General features: G+C 51.1%; 1 long non-coding RNA gene across 3 annotated transcripts in view; it reads left to right on the top strand.

The window, feature by feature from the left end:
* LOC102395836 overlaps positions 1–19138 on the top strand; it is a 42167-nt gene that overhangs the window by 13697 nt on the left and 9332 nt on the right. For 2 of the 3 annotated variants that reach the window (XR_006551416.2, XR_006641130.1), the window contains exons 3-5: positions 17011–17138; positions 17865–17948; positions 18676–18824. This is a non-coding gene — a long non-coding RNA (uncharacterized LOC102395836). Of the gene's footprint in view, positions 1–15658; positions 16151–17010; positions 17139–17864; positions 17949–18675; positions 18825–19138 lie in introns of those variants that run through there. The other variant, XR_006551418.2, reaches the window with a different exon arrangement.

Below are 19138 nucleotides of genomic sequence, written 5' to 3'. Positions count from 1 at the left end.
TGTGTAACCATTACCTCTATTTAGTTCCGAATTTTTTTCATCACCCTGCCCTTTCATTTGTAAAAAAAAAAAAATTATTTATTTGGCTGCACAGGAGTCTTCGTTGCAGCATGCAGGATCTTCAGTTCCAGCATGTGGGACCTAGTTCCCTGACCAGGGATTGAACCGGGGGCTGCTGTGTTGGGAGCGCAGAGTTTTAGCCACTGGACCACCTGGGAAGTCTCTCATTTTTAATATTAGTTTGTCACCGCTCTTTTTTTGTAAATTTGTAATTAATTTATTTGACTGTGCTGGGTCTTAGCTGTGGCATGGGAGATCCTGAATTTTTGTTGCTGCATGTGGGATCTTTTTTTTCCTTTTCTTTTCTTTTTCAGCTGTGGCATGCAGGATCTTTAGCTGTCCTATGTGAGATATTGTTCCCCAACCAGGGCTCAAGCCTAGGTCCCCTGCGTTGGGAACATGAAGTCTTAGCCACTGAACTACCAGGGGAGTCCCTGTTAGCACTCTTGAAAAAGGATTTTTCCCCCCCATATCTGACTGTGCCCTTTCTGGCTGGCCTTCCCCAATTCTTATGAGTCATCTATGTGTTTATTCAACAGTATTTATCGCACATGTGTTGTGCTGGTAGGTACCGGTAATACGGAAGGCACACAGGTCCCCAAAGTTAGGGGACTCATCATCCAGTGGAGGATTTAGACACTAACCATAAAGAGAATCCCAGGGATGGGGGAGCCTGGTGGGCTGCCGTCTATGGGGTCGCACAGAGTCGGACACGACTGAAGCGACGCAGCAGCAGCAGCAGCAGCAGCATAAAGTATCAGAAAGTTGATTTAAATCATGATAAATGCTTTTTTTAAAAAAGTGCTTCCAGAATTACACTTAAAGCATTTGTGAAGTTATTAAAGCTACCAGAAGTGAGGTGCCACTAGCCACTAGAGCTTAGAATATGACTAAGTGGTTTTTATGATTGTGCCCTTGGTTCAATGACACTGGAGAGAAAGATCACCTCAGGAAAGTGACCTGGATCTTGTCAGAGCAGAGAGCAGAACGGCAGGCAGGGGTAGAACACAGTAGTACTTCATTTCCTCCTGATAACAGCCCTTTGCAAGGCCCGATATTGTTACCGACCACTCCCATTTTATAGATGTGGAAACTGAAACTTAGAAGGTCCTGCCTAAAGCCACCTGGCGGGCCGTATAGCCAATGTTTTCCTTTAGCCGGCTGTCCAGCAAAGCTGAAAAGCATTTTGTCCAATAGAGGGCAGTCGTGCATCTGGTTGGAAGAAGGCCTGCGCGCTCTCGCCGGGTTGGTCCGTATCCACCCGGCCCAGATGGCGTGCTCCCAGACTTCCAGGAGAGGGCGCTGCTGGGCTGGCCTCGGAGTCTCCTGGCCGTACCTCCCTGGGTCCCGCCCTCCTGCCCTCCTGCCCCCTCCCCGCCCACCCTCGCACCAAGACGTCTGACCCAGCAAGCCCTCAGCAGCCTTGGGCCTTTTCTTACACACTAATGTGTGCATCTGTGTTTTCCTAGATGGTTGTTTCCTAATCACGCTGTGGAATAACAAATCAGTAACCCAGTCACCTCAAGTGATGAGCTAGTGGTCACCAAAACATGGGGAATAGCCCCCTGGGCAGGAGCCACAGAAAATACTAGCGTGGTCCGCGTGGCCACGTGGTACAGCGGTGCCACCATGGTGCCACCGCCGCACGTCTGTCATGTAGGCACAATCGTGGGGTTTTTTTTTTTAGGCGGGATGACCTGGCAACATTTCCACCCCACCCACAGCTAGTTTCGCTTTCCTAATGTTGTTAAAAAGTACCTTCTAACTGAAGTAGGGTGGCTGAACAGGTTCCAACATTTTACTTAGCTTTTCTATGTGATCATTGAAGATTTCTTCCTTCTAGTGGGTCTTTTTCCTCCTGTCTCTGGAAGATGCCCGGGACTGTCACCTATGGCATTTGTCCAAAGTCCGGGTCCTAAAAGCTTTTGGACTGCGATTTTGGAAGAATTGCTTTTTAATCTGGAAAGTGCCAGCCTTATACAGAGCAGTAACAGGTCCTGCCAGGAATCATCAGTAGGCGGAGCTATGCTCATGTTCTGCTGACCTATCTCTTTTTTAAAGGGGAAGGGGGCTGATTTGGTGGGGGAAAAAATGAAAATTGTGGATAGGTCAGTTTGGAGGATTGTTTGAACCTTTGCTTTCTTCAACGTGATAAACTCTAGTTTACCAAAAAGAGCGGGCAGTGGGAGGAAATTGAGGGGTGAAACGACTGCGAGATCCCTGCGTTCACCTACTAAGCTGAGTGCAGCAAAGAAAGGCTTCTTTGAGCTGTGCTGGGGGAAGCCATGTGGCATCAGCTTTTGGGACAATCTCAATTTCTGAGACAGAAGACCCTGGCCTTTTGCTGGGCACATCAGACTGCCACCAATTCTCAGTTCTGAAAATGTGGCCATCAGGGAGGCCTGTGAGCAGCGCTGTGAAACAGTTGTTACCTGCTCAGGAATGACCTTACCCAGGCTGTAAGCTCCCTGCAGAATTCCTCCACTTCCCTTATAATGCAAGTCTTTTGGTAATAATCACCTGCATTTGTAGGACCTTAAAGAATTTTTGATACAACAAGACACAAATTGGTTATCAACTTGTTTTGTTTTTTTTCAGTTTAGGCAACAAACCTCTTCTTTGGTGATTAAAAAAAAATCAAAGATGAAAAGAAAATGGAAGATACAATGGAGATCAGTTCTAGAAAAAAAGAATTATTTGTGTCAGCAGTCCCAGCTGAGGCACACAAACCCAGGAAGACTTACCCTTTTTACAGGAATAGTCTTCTCTTTACCAGAGATTCATGCTTGGACTTATTTAAATATGAGACTCTTCTGGAGGATGTAAGTAGGTGGGAGGATAGAAAAACCAGAGGATAACTATCCAAAGCTGTTACCAGTGGAGGACGTCTTAAATGAAAACAAAGGGTCTGATTACCAGTGAGTCAGGAAGGGCTGAGATCTCCATTTAGAAAACCCTGACCTGTGCAGAAGTCAGGGCAGGTGCATAAAGCCAGGTGTAGCCAGGCTGGCATGATCAGTCCCACAGAAGCGCCTCAAAGCAGAGGCTGTGGCCTTTTAGAGCTCCTCACTGCTGTGGGTTCTTGTTTAAAACACTTAGTGAAAAAAAAAAAAAAAACACTTAGTGATTGTCAGACCCACGTGGTGATTGGTCAGATTTGATGCATTTATAAGGAGAACCATCCATCCACTCCTGACCCCATCTGGTGCCGAATCAGAACATGACGCTTCTCACCCCTCTTGCCTATGGAAGAGGACTGAACAGGAAGAGAGAAGGCAAAAGTTTCACATGCCCAGAGGCAAACAGATGCTACAGAGATGTATTTTTTTAAAAAGAAATAAAGCGGGTTTAATCTGGGAGTTTGATCACCACCAAGAATGTGTTTCTATTTCATCATTCAGTTTCTAGTTCCACCTTCCAGCTCAGACCTGTGTGTGCAGCAGCGTCTCTGGAAGCGCCTTCCTTCTCAGCCCGTCTCCTTGCCCCCCGGGCACAGTTCCTCACTCGCACCTGGGCTGCTACTTTCCAGGACACCCCCCTTTCCTGAGTCCTCCTGTGAATCTGCCAAAGACAGAGAGATTGGGGCAGCACTCTTGGGTGGTGCCAGGCTTCCCGAAGGTTGTGATCACCCCTCAAAAGGACTTCTGCTTGGTGATATTTCAGAAGAGTCCAGGGAGGCAGCGGCTTGAACACTGATTCAGTTGGGAGGGAGGTAGCACAGCTCTTTGATGCCTATCTAGTCTAGCTCAGTCAGCCTGGGGAAGGGCAAGTCTGTGTCTCCGGCTGCTGTGGGAGTGAGAGAGTGGCTTTGGTAACTTTTGCACCAAGAGTCCTTAGGATGTTATGAGGTTTCTCCTCAATTCCCTCATCTTAAAGTTTTTACTCACTCATGCAGCATCCACAGGATTGGGGCACCTCTTTTGTCTTGGTTATATGCGTCTTCTTTTTACAAATTATGTTTTTTAAAAACGAGTTTTATTTACTTGTTTGTTTACAATTTCTGGTTGTACCCTGCGGCATGTGGGATCTTCGTTTCTGGGCAAGTGATTGAAACCCCACCCTCTGCACTGGAAGGCAGAGTCTTAACCCCTGGAGCGCCAAGCGAGTCCAGTCTTAGTTATATTCTCAAAGGAAAACTCACGAGAACGACAGAATCTGAAAAACATCAATGCAAAGAGGAGGCTCAGGCTGTCGGGTCAGATCCCAGTGTCCAGCTTGGGGGCATAAGGAGAACAAATCTGCATTATCGGCCAGTAAAGCATTCCCTCTAAATAATCTTTTAAAATAAATAGCATTTCCTCCTTTCATTTACTTATTTATGGCTGTGCTGGGTCTTTGTTGCTGCACGTGCTTTCTCTGGTTGCAGTGACGTTTGGGTGCGTGGGCTTCTCATTGCAGTGGGCTCCGTCGTTGCAGCTCCCGGGCTCTAGACAACGGCTCAGTAGTTGTGGAGCCTGGGCTTAGTTGCTCTGCACTGGCAGGCGGATTCTTTACCACTGAGCCACCAGGGAAGCCCCCACCCAAATAATCTTCAAAAGGAGTGGAACCAAGGGCATGCTGCTGCTGCTGCTGCTAAGTCACTTCAATCGTGTCCGACTCTGTGCGACCCCATAGACAGCAGCCCACTAGGCTCCTCTGGCCCTGGGATTCTCCAGGCAAGAATACTGGAGTGGGTTGCCATTTCCTTCTCCAATGCATGAAAGTGAAAATTGAAAGTGAAGTCGCTCAGTCGTGCCCAACTCTTAGCCACCCCATGGACTGCAGCCTACCAGGCTTCTCCATCCATGGGATTTTCCACGCAAGAGTACTGGAGTGGGGTGCCATTGCCTTCTCCCAAGGGCATAAGTCAGAGTATATGTGGCGGCCCTGGTTAGGAGTCTGTCTGTCCATCTGTTAACAGATAGTTCCATGATGGGGACAGTACGCCCTGAATATTAGCAGTGCTCTGTAAAAAGAGCTGACAGGTATTCAGCTACAGACTTGCTCTGCCTTCTTGTCCAGGCTGGCATGTGCCAGAAAGAGAGTGAAATATTGAAGGGGCAGCCCAAGTGTGAGTTCTGCAGAACAAACTGCCTGGAAAGGGAGAGCACCTTTAGATCCAGCGGGGCAGCGAGGCCCCAGATGAGTGACGTTACCCGCCTGTGCCTCCCTCATGGGGAGCCCCGAGGCTGCGGCTGTTTGGGGCTCAGAGTCACGCGTGGGACAGTCCTGCTGACAGTGTGGTTTCCTGCTCTACACGTGCCCGTCAGCAGGATACCGTTGACAGGATCTGCTTGCCGAATTATGGCCCATTATGCACAGTATCTTTTAAGTTCAATTAAATTAATGTTTAGAAATACCGTAGGTAGAGGAGGCCAGAAAAGCACTATAGTAAACAGTGATTACTGAGATTAGAGTGCCTGGAACTTGAGCATCTTGCGGATTTGTCGGAGTTATCCAGGACAAGTCCCTGTCTCTTCTAGGAAGCATGTAAGTTCCTGAAGGAGATCAGCGCTGATTGAGCTATTTCAGGTAGCTCAGGGCAGACTAAGGAGGGAAGGAAAGAGATAGGACATCAGAAAAACATCTCTGAATACCAGGAGTTGTTACCTCCCTCTGCAAAAACACCAGGGGCTGAATTGTTTGGGTCAGTTACACAGGTAAAAAGATAGACTGAGGCAGAATCCCTGGGCGCAGACTTTGGAGGCCATGTTCAGGGAGGAGAAGCCCACAGCCGCCTCTGACGTCACAGGTGACGTAGTTGAACCCCAGACCTCACTGTAAGATGTGGAGTCATGTCAAGTTTATAAGCTTATTAAACTCGCACGTTTGACTGTCTACACAGTCCTCCTTTAGAGAAAACACACAGAATGCTTCCAGCCACACCTTCTTAAACCACTTGGCTGACAGTTTTTTACTTCTAATTACTCTAGTGAGCGTCTCTATTATTTACAAAGTTTGGGGAAGGCGGGCGTGGGAGCGTAGAGGGGTCATATTCAGCCCATCTTTTGGAGTCAGTCTGAACTGTCAGAGACCAGAGTAGAGGACCCCTGCCTCCTTCTCTCCATTTCTCTTTCTCTCTCTCTCAGACACATACACACACATGCACACCCTCAACTATCTGATTTGCTGTGGCCCTGGGGCCAGGGTCAGGATTTTTGAATTTGTTTACACTTTTTCATTGGCTTCCTGGTTCACCCCAAAGCTCCCCCTCCCCATTCACTTAATTTTTTTTTTTAATTTATTTGGCTGCACTGGGATCTAGTTCCCTGACCAGGGATTGAACCTGGGCCCCCTGCCTTGGGAGCACGGAGTCTTAGCTACTGGATCACCAGGGATGTCCCCCCATTCACTTTTGTTTCAATAAAATGAGAAGGCTTCTTCTTCCCTTTCCTTTTTTTCTTTCTTTCCTTGGTTGTTGGCCAGATCGATGAGACACTTGTCATAAAGTAGTTAGTTAGAAGTATTTCAGGAAGAGCACAGCCTGACTTGCTGTTGCACTTGGGTCAGTTCACGAATCTCCTCAGTCCAGGCTTCCTTCTGTGGCCTCGGGACTAGGCCGGGAGAGCAAGGAGCAGATGCTCTGGACACGGCCCCGGGTGGTACTGTTGGGTGGGTCGGCATTGCTCCTTCCTGACCTTGGCCTTGACACTCAGCCCCAGAAGTGGGATAAGTGGTGATTTGACCCCTCGTCAAGTGAGCCCTCTGCCACCCCTGCGTGACTTGCCAGGCTGCACAGTTCCCACCCGTGTTCCAGGAACGGAGGCAGAATGAGAAGATTGTTTCCTCCGATGCAGGTTGACAAGGTGTTTTTAAGGATGAGGCAGCTGGGAGCCGGTGAGCCCGGCTCCCTTGTGTGTAGAGGCCAGAGTTCTGGCGGGAGGGCACAGGGACACCCCTCCTTCCTGGGGGCTCTCGCTCAGCACAGCCAGTTAGGCAGCCAGGGGCCGGGGACCAGGGACCATCGAGGTAAACTGCAGGCCTCGTAAGCAAGATGCTGTTGTCCCTCCCGGGCTGGTGACAGCGTGGCCTGCTACGGCGGGAGGGCGACTGAAGGGCACCTGTGCTGGGCAGGCGGCCCTCCCCACACCAGCTCCCCCTGGGTCGTGTCTTCACTAAACCTGTAATGTCTGTGACTGTCAGGCCTCTCCCAGACTACCTTCCCTCATGGGTCATGAGGAGCTGGGTTTCTTTTTTTTTAATTAATTAATTTATTTATTTTGAATGGAGGCTAATTACTTTACAATATTGTGGTGGTTTTTTGCCATACATTTACATGAATCAGCCACGGGTGTACATGTGTCCCTGCCCCGGTCCCGAACCCCTCTCCCACCTCCCTCCCCATCCCATCCTTCTGGGGGTTGTCCCAGGGCACCAGCTTTGAGGGCCCTGTCTCATACATTGAACTTGGACTGGTCATCTGTTTCACATATGGTAATATACATGTTTCAAGCTATCCTCTCAAATCATTCCATACTCGCCTTCTCCCACAGAGTCCAAAAGTCTGTTCTTCATATCTATGTCTCTTTTGCTGTCTCACGTATAGGGTCATTGTTACCATCTTCCTAAATTCCATATATATGTGTTAATATACTGTATTGGTCCTTTTCTTTCTGGCTTACTTCACCCTGTATAATAGGCTCCAGTTTCATCCACCTCATTAGAACTGATTCAAATGTGTTCTTTTTTAATAGCTGAGTAATACTCCATTGTGTATATGTACCACAGCTTTCTTATCCATTCTTCTGCGGATGGACATCTAGGTTGCTTCCATGTCCTGGCTATTATAAACAGCGCTGCAAGGAACATTGGGGTACACGTGTCTCTTTCAATTCTGGTTTCCTCGGTGTGTATGCCAAGCAGTGGGATTGCTGGGTCGTATGGCAGTTATATTTCCTGTTTTTTAAGGAATCTTCACACTGTTCTCCACAGTGGATGTACTAATTTGCCTTCCCACCAACAGTGTAAGAGGGTTCCCTTATCTCCATACCCTCTCCAGCATTTATTGTTTGTAGACTTTTTGATAGCAGCCATTCTGACCAGCACGAGATGGTACCTCATTGTGGTTTTGATTTGCATTTCTCTGATAATGAGTGATGTTGAACATCTTTTCATGTGTTTGTTAGCCATCTCTATGTCTTCTTTGGAGAAATGTCTGTTTAGTTCTTTGGCCCATTTTTTGATTGGGTCATTTAAGGAGCTGGGTTTCTTATGAGGATTCGATCCACATCCCCAGAGGAGGAACCACTGAGCCCAGGACAGCCTCAGGAGCTGTCCTCAGGAGCCTCAGGAGAGCCCCAAGGACACAGGAATCTTATGGCGACAGTGGGGGTCAGGGGGTTTGTAGAAGTGAGCCCAGAGTCCAGTGGGAGCTCATTAAACCCTGTTGAAAGGAACCTGGCAGTTGTTTGAGGAAAGGGAGACAGAGCAGATGGTGGAGCTGGAGGGCCACAGAAGGAGAGGTTTAGTTATGTTAGTTAATTAGACTCACTAGAAGGGACTAGAACATTCACTGGGTGGCCAAAAGGAGTTCTTAGCACAAAAAAATGGCGAACTTCTGCCCTGGGGGTTGAGAAAGGTGTGATGGGCCAATGCCTTAGAAAGGAGGCAGACAAAGAATCTCCACCAAGTGGTTAGAAATAAGTGCTTTCACTGCTGAAGTGAAGTGAAAGTCGCTCAGTCATGTTGGACTCTTTGCAACCCCATGGCCTATATGGTCCATGGAATTCTCTAGGCCAGAATACTGGAGTGGGTAGCCTTTCCCTTCTCCAGGGGATCTTCCCAACCCAGGAAGTGAACCCAGGTCTCCCACATTGCAGGCACATTCTTTATCAGGTGAGCCACACAAGGGAAGCCCTTCACTCCTGAGCCAGGGTTCAGTCCCTGGTCTGAGAGCCGGTCATGAGTGGATGTCTCTTGTGTTTCTGCCAACAAAATGTGCCATTTTGATGTCAAGTAATACTTAAGTGTTTTTGTGTGCATGTGTGTGGTTGTCTGCTGAGCAGTTCTGAGTTTTAAGAAAATGCTGGTGAAGTCCGCAACCCACAGTTCCCATCGCCGAGGTTCCACCCAGGCCATGCTCAGGGAGAGGGGGCCCTTGCTCCCGGCCCCTCGCCGTGGAGCACATCCTTCTGTCAGGACCCTCCCTCCAGGAGAGCTGGGCTCCGGCCCTGGCGCGTGGGGCGGGGGGAGGCGCAGGAGAGTCCTCCCCTCTGTAGTGTCGTTGCCACCAGTCCTTGAAGGCTTTGCGCTGAACCAAGATGACATAGGGTTGACACCACGCGCCAAGAGCGGGAGCTTGCTTGCCTCGAGTTACAGGAGCAGAGAGAAAGGCTTAGTTCCGGTTGGCACCATCAGCCTCAGTCAGAGGGTGACGAGAGCCTCAGAGGCTGGCTGGAAGTCTGCATGTTGCTCTGCTCACTTGGACAAAGGGACTGGCTCTCTGGGAATTAGAGGCACAACTGGGGCTTTGACTATTAAAGATAAAATTGGCAAGGACACGATACGGAAACCCAGGTTGCCGTTTTAACCCCAAACTCCTTCCTCTGGAGAATAAGCACAGCCCGCGGCTGGGACCACAGGCTGAGCCACTTTGCTGGTGGCAGGGAGCGGTCAGGGCTCAGGTTACCAGCCAGGTGGTGGGTCACCTTTGTATGCAGAGAACAACCCGTTTTCACTTGTGCAAAACACTGACCCACTTCTCTGTGTTTGTTCTTGTGGCTGCTCCTGTCTCGGGATCTCTGTGGCCAGAAATCCACCCCTTCTCTCAGGGATGGGGAGCTAAGCTGGGAGGGACTGGACACTTCGGAGCAGTGTTCTGTGGGCTGCTTGGAGAGAATGGCCCAGACGCAGGCCAGACCCTTGGTTACAGCACCCCTCTGCATCCCCTGGGGGAGGGATATGGCCGAGTTGGCATCAGCCTTCCAGCCAGGCCTTGTTCGCAGCTTGGAGCCAACTTGGTTCCCTCTTTCATGGGAGATAAGGCGAGAATAGATTTGTTTGTCCAGGTGCAACCTGTCCAACAGCTGTCGTGGGCACAAGAGTGTCTTCAGGGTGTAGTGTCAGATCCAGGCCCCCTGACATCTCTATTTTCGATCTGGGTGTGCGCTAAACAGCGGGTTGATTCAAAACTGGGAGGTGTCGGGAAACCCCTTGGGCAGGAGATTTCGAAATGAGATTCGGATTAGAAAAAAACAGTAGGGTGAGGTTCTCAGGAATGAAGGAGACCAGGAGAAACTCCGTCCTGGCACTTGGCTGGATAGCGGGGACAAACAAAAGGCCTAGAAGAGCCTAGAACAGGAGGGAGGCCGCCGAGCTGAGCAGGAGTGCAGGACGGTCCTTGCAGGTCTCTCTCCACTGCTTCCGCCTCAGAGGCAAGAGGCTGTGACTGTTCACCAGGCGAAACCGCACAGCCCAGCGGAGCTTTCAGTCTAGGCATGTCGGCACCAGCAAGGCCTGGATACATCAAGGCTCCCGCAGATCAGATCGGGGAGGGGCCTGGGGGCCAGGAAGTAGGGCTGGCAAGAGTATCATGAGAAAAAGTCAGAGAAGGATTTTAAATGACTTGTTGGATAATTGAGGAAGGGACTAGTGAGGGGGTGAGGAGAAATGCACATGACCCCTCAGGCTTGGTGGCCCGGGGGAAAGGGGCACCCCACCCCCCACTGACCAGTGGCCGCCTGCACAGCCTCAGCACACAGTTGTCCTCTGTGCTGTGGCTCAGGCATCAGGTGACTCCAAGTATCTGTGACATGAAGAGCACAGGTGAAGGTGCTGGCTGAACCCAGAACCAGAGAGAGGTGGACAAGGGGAGAAGGGGGGATACTGAGCATCGAGGAGAGGAGGAGCAACCAAAATGGCCCCAAAGAAGAAAAGGGCGTGAACAGAAGGAAAGGCATCCTAATAGGAGCTGAAAAACAAGAAAAGAAGCGTGAAGGTGAAGCACCTCATTTGGAGGACTTGGGGAGGCACAGTCAAGAAGGAGTCTCCAGGGACCTCCCTGGTGGTCCCATGGCTAAGACTCCACGCTCCCAAGGCAGGAGGCCTGGGTTCGATCCCTGGTTGGGGAACTATGATTCCACACGCCGCAGCTAAGACTCCCCATAGCCAAATAAATAAAAATGAATACTGAAAACAAGACTAAGTCTCCAAACATGGTCAGTATCAGAAAGCTTGTCAGCAGTAAATCCCCTTCTTCTGGTGGGATGAAGAAAGTGGTGCTCTTTGGGGATGTTTGAGGCCACCCTGCATGAAAGCTGTGAGGCGTTGTAGGAGCCAGCTCCCTGGTTCTGAACAAGAGGGGCTTGTGATTCACGGGCGTGCCCGCCATCTCCACCCACAAGCCATGGCTTCCCCCATCTCATGCAGGGTGGGGACCCATCTAACCGGAACCACCACCCAGCCTCTCCCAGTCTCCTTAGATGATGAGTGTGGCATCCTTGGTCCACCCACCTCAGCCCCCAAGCATTTTGCCCAAACATCAGTAAACAACTCTAGGCGAAGGGGATCAAAGATCTTTTGCATTTTCATCCATCTCCTCCTTTCCACCACCAGCACCAGACTACCAGGGAGTTCTTATCACTTATTACATATTCTTTCCTCAAAGAGTAGCCAGTGAATGCCTGCACACTTTCCTTCAGGCTCATTTTATTTTTATTTTTACATGCTATGACTGGACCGGGAAATCCAAGAGTTCTCCTGAGCCACATATGGACACTTGCCCCTCAGTTCCCGCATATCCAGCGCAGCCCTGACGGCAGCAGCTGGCCAGCTTTCTTGCTCTGGCTCAACCGGAGGTGAAGGTTATAACTAGAACAGCTATCATTTGTTTAGGGCTTTTGTTGGGGTGGGGTGCTCATTGCAAGGCAGTTGGGTTCTTAGTTCCCCAACCAGAGATCCAATCCATGCTCTCTACAGTGGAAGTGCAGAGTCTTAACCACTGGACCACCAGGGAAGTCCAGTGGGGCTTTGTACCTTGAAAAGAAAATAATCATCTTATTTGGTCTTTAACAATATCCTACATTACTGTTACTTCCACTTTCTAGACATTGATTTTCAGAAAGATATAGTGGCTTCCTTTGTGTCAACTGGTGGACCTGGGATCCACTCACGTTCTTTACCTCCAAATCCTCTGTACCTTCCATCCAAGGTCGTGGGCCCCTGGGGGCTTCAGAGCAGCTTCAGAGTTGGGATTCCTGGATCCCTTTCCTGACCCCCAGCTGACCTTGGGCCTCAGCCTTCCTCCCCCTATTCCCACCCTACCCCAGCTCTGTGATCACCAAGCGGGAGAAGCTGTCCACTTCTTGGGGACGAGCGTATATAGAAAGCAACAATTCTTACATCTCCTCTGCCAAGGACCCTTTCAGAGTCACCAAGAAGGTTTCTTTTCAGTACAAAAGCGATATGGGATCATTGTAGCAAAGTACCAAATACAGACAGACAATCGGAAGAAAACAAAAATCCTAGTTCCACCACTGAGGAATAACTTAGTGTCGTGAAGGTCACGGTGTCTGGTCTTCCATAGCTTTGATGATGTGTACGTCAGCCTATCTGTGTTTACAAAAATGGAAGGTGCACCTACCTGTAACACTGATTTTTAAACGTAATATATTGTAAACATTTTCCCTTTAGTAAATACTTTCATAACATCGTATTTAATGGATACACAACATTTCATTATAATTTTTGATGGTAACCTAGGGGTAAACATTTGGATTTTTCCTACTTTTTCATTGAAATAATCAGTTTTATGATGGACTTCTATATCTGATTTTAATTTTAATTTTTCTTTACTTGATTATGAGTGAAGTTTATTTTTTACATGATTCTTATCACTTGAAGCTCTTTCATAAACAGCTCCTGAGTATTATTTCCCAGTTTTCAGTAGTCTGTATTTTCTTTTTCTTGTTGATATGCATGGATTCTTTATTTTAGGGCTAAAGTTTTATCTCTGAAACTCATTTTGACACCACATCTTTTTTCTTTTCTTATTTTTTTTTTAAATTATGTATTTATCTTTGGCTGCGCTGGGTCTTCGTTGCTTTGCTCAGGCTCTCTCTAATTGCCGTGAGTAGGGACGGAGGAGCCTGGTGGGCTGCAGTCCATGGGGTCTCGAAGAGTCGGACACGACTGAGCGACTTCCCTTTCACTTTTCACTTTCATGTATTGGAGAAGGAAATGGCAACCCACTCCAGTGTTCTTGCCTGGAGAATCCCAGGGATGGGAGAGCCTGGTGGGCTGCTGTCTATGGGGTCTCACAGAGTAGGACACAACTGAAGCGACTTAGCAGCAGCAGCAGCAGCAGGGGCTACTCTGCGTTGCTTCTCATTGCCGTGGCTTCTCTTGTTTCCAAGCACAGGCTCTAAGCACACAGGCTTCAGTACTTGTAGCATGAGGGCTCTGTAGTTATGGTGCACGGGCCTAGTTACTTTGTGGCTTGTGGAATCTTCCTGGGCCAGGGATCGAACCTGTCCCCTGCATTGGCAGGTGGATTCTTATACACTGTAGCACCAGGGAAATCCCTTTCTCTCTCTCTCTCTCTTTTTTTTTTTTTTTTTTTGCCACACTGTGCCTGCAGGATCTTAGTTCCCTGACCAGAGGTTTGAACCTGCACCCCCTGCAGTGGAAGGGCAGAGTCTTAACCATTGGACCACCAGGGAAGTCCTCTCGACACCACATCTTCATGCACCATTTTGAGTGTGGGAATGTATGGATATCCCCCACATCTCCCAACCAGGCCATAGATGCTCTTTCTCCTCTGCTGTCTCTTTAACAAATTCCCCAGCAACAGAGCAAACTTTATAGAGGGCTCCTCCTCCAGTGCCCACCCCCAGAAGCACCCTGGCCTCCTTAGGGAAGGCCATTCCTCTTTGCCTGGGCACCAAGCCCCCATCCCTCCGCCCCCAACTTCCAGGACATCATCACCTCCTCCTCTTTCACAGGCTGCTTCCTGTGGGTGATGGTGAGCCCCTCAGAGGTTCCATCAGAAAACCTGGCCGTGAACTTCTCAGAAGCCTGGAGGATGGCAGAGAAGAAGACTATGTCGGGGTATTAGCATCAGGGTCCGGCAGGGCAGGCTGTACTGATTGGGTCTGTCAGGGCAGGAACAGACAGCCTGACTCTCCGAGGGCCCCTCTTGCTTCTGAGCCAGCCTGGGGCCACCAGCCTGCCCTCCTCTTCCTGAGTCTCCGGCTGGCCCGCTCCTTTGCCCTGTGATTACCGCTGCAAGTTCTGCCTCTGGCAGAAGGGACGGGAGTCCTACCAGTTCTCCTGGCCAGCTTCACCAACTCACCTGCTCGTGAGGAGGGGGAAGCGCCCGGGCCTGTTGCCTGGAGTCCTGGGGGAGGCCTGGAGGAGCGGGCTGGACTGGACAGGCCAAGGGGGTGAGGAAAGGATGATCACTACCTGGTAATCTGGGTCTGCAGGGAGAAGGTCAGGGCAGGCGTGGGGGCAGGTGCTGGAGCTCCCTTCAGAGTTCCTGCCGGTTTGGAACATCCTGGCTCCCAAGCATCTCCCTGCCTGTCCTTTCTCCGGGTTTGGAATATCGAAGATGGCTGTGGCTGGAGCTAGACCCCGACACCCTTGGCCCCTTTGGTCTCTCACCGAGGACCTTTGGGCTTAGGAGTTTCTGGGACCCTCTTTTCTTATATTTTCATGCATTTCACGCATAGGAATACAGTGTGACACCCATCAGTGAGAGGCTGGGAGGCCCCAGCCAGGTGCCTGCACAGTGGTGGCTCCGCAGGGTAACCACTGTGAACTTGGCCTCCTGTTAATGCTTCTAGGCATCACTTTCCCAATGGCAACCCGCTCCAGTATTCTTGCCCAAAAAACCCCATGGACAGAAGAGCCTGGCAGGCTACAGTCCATGGGGTTGCAGAGAGTCAGACGTGACTGAGCACGCAGGTGCGGTTTCTCATCTGGAGAGTCCAGACCTTGGGGCTAGGGCACAAATCACCAGACAGGCAGTCGTGGGGGCTCATCCGTGTCAGGGTTTCTCCCACCTTTCTCTTTCCCCAGCTCTGCTGACATGGGGTCGCCCCTTCCTGCTCCCTGGCTCTTATGCTCTAGTGCGGCTCCCCCAGGGCAAGGTGAACCCCGGGGTGCAGGGACCGCATCCCCCTGCACCCCCAGGGCTTCAGCACAGGGCTCGGCACAGAGTAGGTGCTCATGGAGAGGAAAGGTTCTCCCACCGCCTGATCGTGAAGGGCTGGAGAGACAGGAGTCCCAGCCTGAGAGTCAGGCCTCAGACTGGAGCCCATGTGACCCTGAGCAAGGCATTTCATCTCCCCGAGCTTCCATTTCTTTGTCTAAAAATAGGAACAATAATAGCCACCTCCCAGAGTTGTTGTCGTGGTTAGCAATGATGTCAGAGGGGAAGCGCAGCGCGGTGTGTAGTAGGAGCTCAATAAATGCCAGTGGTGATTAGCTGCTATTAAAGGGCCGGTGACGTGGCCTCAGGAGTGCCAGGCTCAGCAGTGAGCAACACCGGCATCTTTCAGTGCCCAGAGCCTCTCCCGGTTTGGTCTCCCACCTTGAATGCCATGGTCCGTCTGTCCACCAACGGGCAGCGTGGACCCGCAGGCTGGACACAGAGCTCACTCACTTGTTCTCTGCCCTGGGCTGCCCTGCCCTGGCTTCCTCTGTGTGGAGGTGGGAGTGGGGGGTGGGGGGCAGGCGATCCGCCCTCAAAGGTTAAGTCACCAGAGAATTCTGTGGACAGTTGCATGCTCCTGCTTGAGGGTTCGGCAGGTTGCACCATGCAGCCGGCTCCCCGCCCTTCACATCTCTGAGCGTGTTTCTAGATGCCTGATGTGTGTCCTGCTGTGAAAGCTTGATAGGGTAGAAGTCGTCTCCCTCATTTTCTGTGCAGAGAACACGTGGGGAAGAGAGGACACGGATCGCTTGATACCCAGCTCTTACGTTTTCAGGAAATAGAAACTGGAAGACGTCATTGTCCATGTCCCACTTGGGCCAGGGCCAAAATCTTCACACCTGACTCACGTCCCTTCCAGTGCTGGTGTGGGACCTGAGCCCCAACGTGTCAGCGAGCCAGCCGCCTGGGGGCAAGGGGCTGCCAGACAAGGAGGGCCGTCCCTGAGGGAGATGACTGGTAGGTTGACAGATGGAGTATCAGACAGACTCTAGCGGACTTCCCTGGCGGTCCAGTGGTTAACACTCCGTGCTCCCAGTGCAGGGGGTCAGGGAACTAAGATCCTGCATGCCATGCAACACGGTCAAAAAAGAAAAAATTCAAAGCAGACTCTAGGAACTGGGGAAGCGGGCTGGGATGAGGAGTACAGAGGGCAGGCTGGTCTCGGACGTGAAGAAGGTGGGACATCCTGGGTCAGGTGACTGCCCCCGCCTGAGGGAGTGGGCTCCTCCTGGGTGGCCCCAAGGACCAGCCAGGGGAGCCCTTCTCTTGGCAAAACCACCCAAGCCCAGGCTCCCAGCTGGTCTTCCCCATCCAGGGTTTCCTTTTCCATTCCATTCTCTTCACTCTCATTTTTGGGGCTTGGAAGTCATGAATGTGAAAGTGAAGTCGCTCAGTCGTGTCCGACTCTTTGCGACCTCATGGGCAGTAGCCTGCACCAGGCTCCTCCGTCCATGGGATTTTCTAGGTAAGAGTACTGGAGTGGGTTGCCATTTCCTTCTCCAGGGAATCTTCCCGACCCAGGGATCGAACCCAGGTCTCCTGCATTGTAGACAGACGCTTTACCATCTGAACCGCAGGGGAAGTCCTGACCACTGCTCAACCTCTTAGAATTCCGTGGGTGGAAGTCTTGAAGATTATTCTGTCTAGCCTTCAGCCCCTCAACTTGAGTCCCTGCAGAAATTCCTGACAAATGGCTTCCCAGGAACAGTCAGCAGATCCCAGGCACCCTCCCTGGGGTTGCCTCCCTCCTGAGCTGCTGCCCCAGGGCTCCTCGCAGTGGGGGCCCGCGTCCCTCTGATGCTCCCCTCTCTGCCCAGGTTCTGCCCGTTGGATCCACCGGAATGAGCCTTTCCCCCTGCTTCAAGTCGGCAGCCGTGTGGTTGATCTCCCCCACTTGCAGGACAACCTTCTCGGCCTTCTGCACCTCCTCCACCGCAGTTTGTCAGTGAGTTTCTTCAAGGGTTTTATTGAGATGGGGGCCTCGAGACATGAAGTCGTTAGGACAGAACGGACCTTTCAACTTGGGGAGCCACCTCATTTTATAGATGAAAAACTGAGGGGTTCAGTCTCTTGCCCAAGGCCCCACAGGCAGTCAGAGACAGGGCTGGGCCTCAAGTCCCATGTGTTTAGTCGCTCAATCGTGTCAGACTCTCCAGGACCTCATGGACTGTAGCCCGCCAGGCTTCTCTGTCCATGGGGATTCTCCAGGCAAGAATACTGGAGTGGGTTGCCATGCCCTCCTCCAGGGATTGAACCCAGTTTTCCCCCATTGCAGGTGGATTCTTTACCATCTGAGCCATCAGGGAAGCCCTATCTCTGCTCTTTCCCCGCCCCCACTGACTCCAGGGTCACACTGGCACTCCTTTGGGCAGCTCCATCCCCAGTGACGTGTTGAACTTCAAGTTGACTAAAAGCCCCGAATTGTTTTATAACTTAATTTTTTCCTGATTATAAAAGATAATATATGTTCATTGTAAAAACATTAGAAAATGCATACAAATATACAGTCTAAATCTTCACCACACTTCCTGGTGTTATAAAGTTCCCTCTGCCCTGCACTTGGTTGCTTTGCTTTTAGCTGTATAAATCGGACTCTCCCTCCATCCTCCTTTAGACCAGACGTCTTGCTAGGTCCCAGCCAGCTCTTTTGTCTCTCCTGTTTTGTTACCAGTTCTTATTGGCACCTGCGCAGGGCTCAAAAAACACCCGTGGTGTGGCTGAATGAGTGACAGCGTCGGGACTGGCAATGGGACTGGTGAGGACCTCCGCCCAGCGCAGGCGCACACCTCCTCTCTTCTGGGTCTGATCCTACCCTCACCTGCCCAGAAACGCCTTCCCTCCTCTTTTGTTCTCTTCAGACCCTCCCATTTTTTCCGGCCCAGCTGAACCCCACCTCTTCCAAGAAATCTTTACTCTTTCAAACACAAAAGCCTCCTTTTTGGGTCCCACAGCATTGGTCATTGGTCGTCTGGCTGTAGTTATACATTGACTTGCGTTAATCTCTCCCCTCTGCCTGGCTGCGGCCTCTTTCCCCATCCGGGGAGGCTCACACGCGGCAGCCATCCTGCAGAAGCCAGAGATCATTACGGGCCCTCAAAATGTGACCGCCTGGCCTGACCTTGTCGGGTGGTGTCCCACCCCCGAGCCCTGCTGAGGAGGGGGAGACAGCAGAGCCTCAGAGGGAGCCCTCCCCCCACCCCCATCCCTGGCTTCCGGGAAATCTTGCTCCTGCTAAAGTTTACATAGCAGTTAATCATCTGGGCCTCGACAATGGGCTCTGCTCATCCTGGGACACGGAAAAATGGGATTTGGTTTGCCTTTCACATTGGGAGGCTTCTAGAGATAAAAAGAAATCCTCTGTGCTTGGCTATTTAAAGAGACCCAGGGAGGGCCAAGGGCCCTTCCAAGGGCCCACCCTCTGCCTTCACACAGAAGAGCCGTGGAGGTCAGATCAATGTTTTCCTTTTTCCTCACTGCACCAGGGCTACCAACCCTTCTCCCAGAACGTATGCCAAGGGCCCAGGCCTGGCAGCCGCCTCCTCCATCCCTGGCGAGGCTGTGATGGAAGAACACTGAACGGGCACTCAGGCACCCGGGTCCCCGAGCGATCAGGTTTCCGCAGTGATCCTAGGTAGGTGATGGGCACGGCCGGGTGATCTCTAAGTTTCCCTCTACTTTGAGTTGCCATGCCATCTGCCAACCTCCCCATCAGCAGTGTGCACCCATCCCAGAGTGTGGCTGGAAGGTCAAGGGTGCTAATACACAACGTGCCTGGCCTGGAACAAAGGCTGTGTGGGTGTGACCATCCCCACAGCTATGTGTCTGACCCAGAACTGACAAGAACTTCATGCCCTACTATTTAGGGAATGCGGTTCTTCCTCCTATGGTCCTGGCAGGGTATGGGGAAGAGACTGGACCCTGTGGCCACCACAGAGAACAGAACGG

This window comes from Bubalus bubalis, chromosome 5 (genome assembly GCF_019923935.1).
Source record: "Bubalus bubalis isolate 160015118507 breed Murrah chromosome 5, NDDB_SH_1, whole genome shotgun sequence".
In the NCBI taxonomy this organism is placed as follows: Eukaryota; Metazoa; Chordata; class Mammalia; order Artiodactyla; family Bovidae; genus Bubalus; species Bubalus bubalis.
The sequence above is the reverse complement of the archived record's forward strand: the minus strand, read 5'-3'. Positions and strand labels throughout refer to the sequence as shown.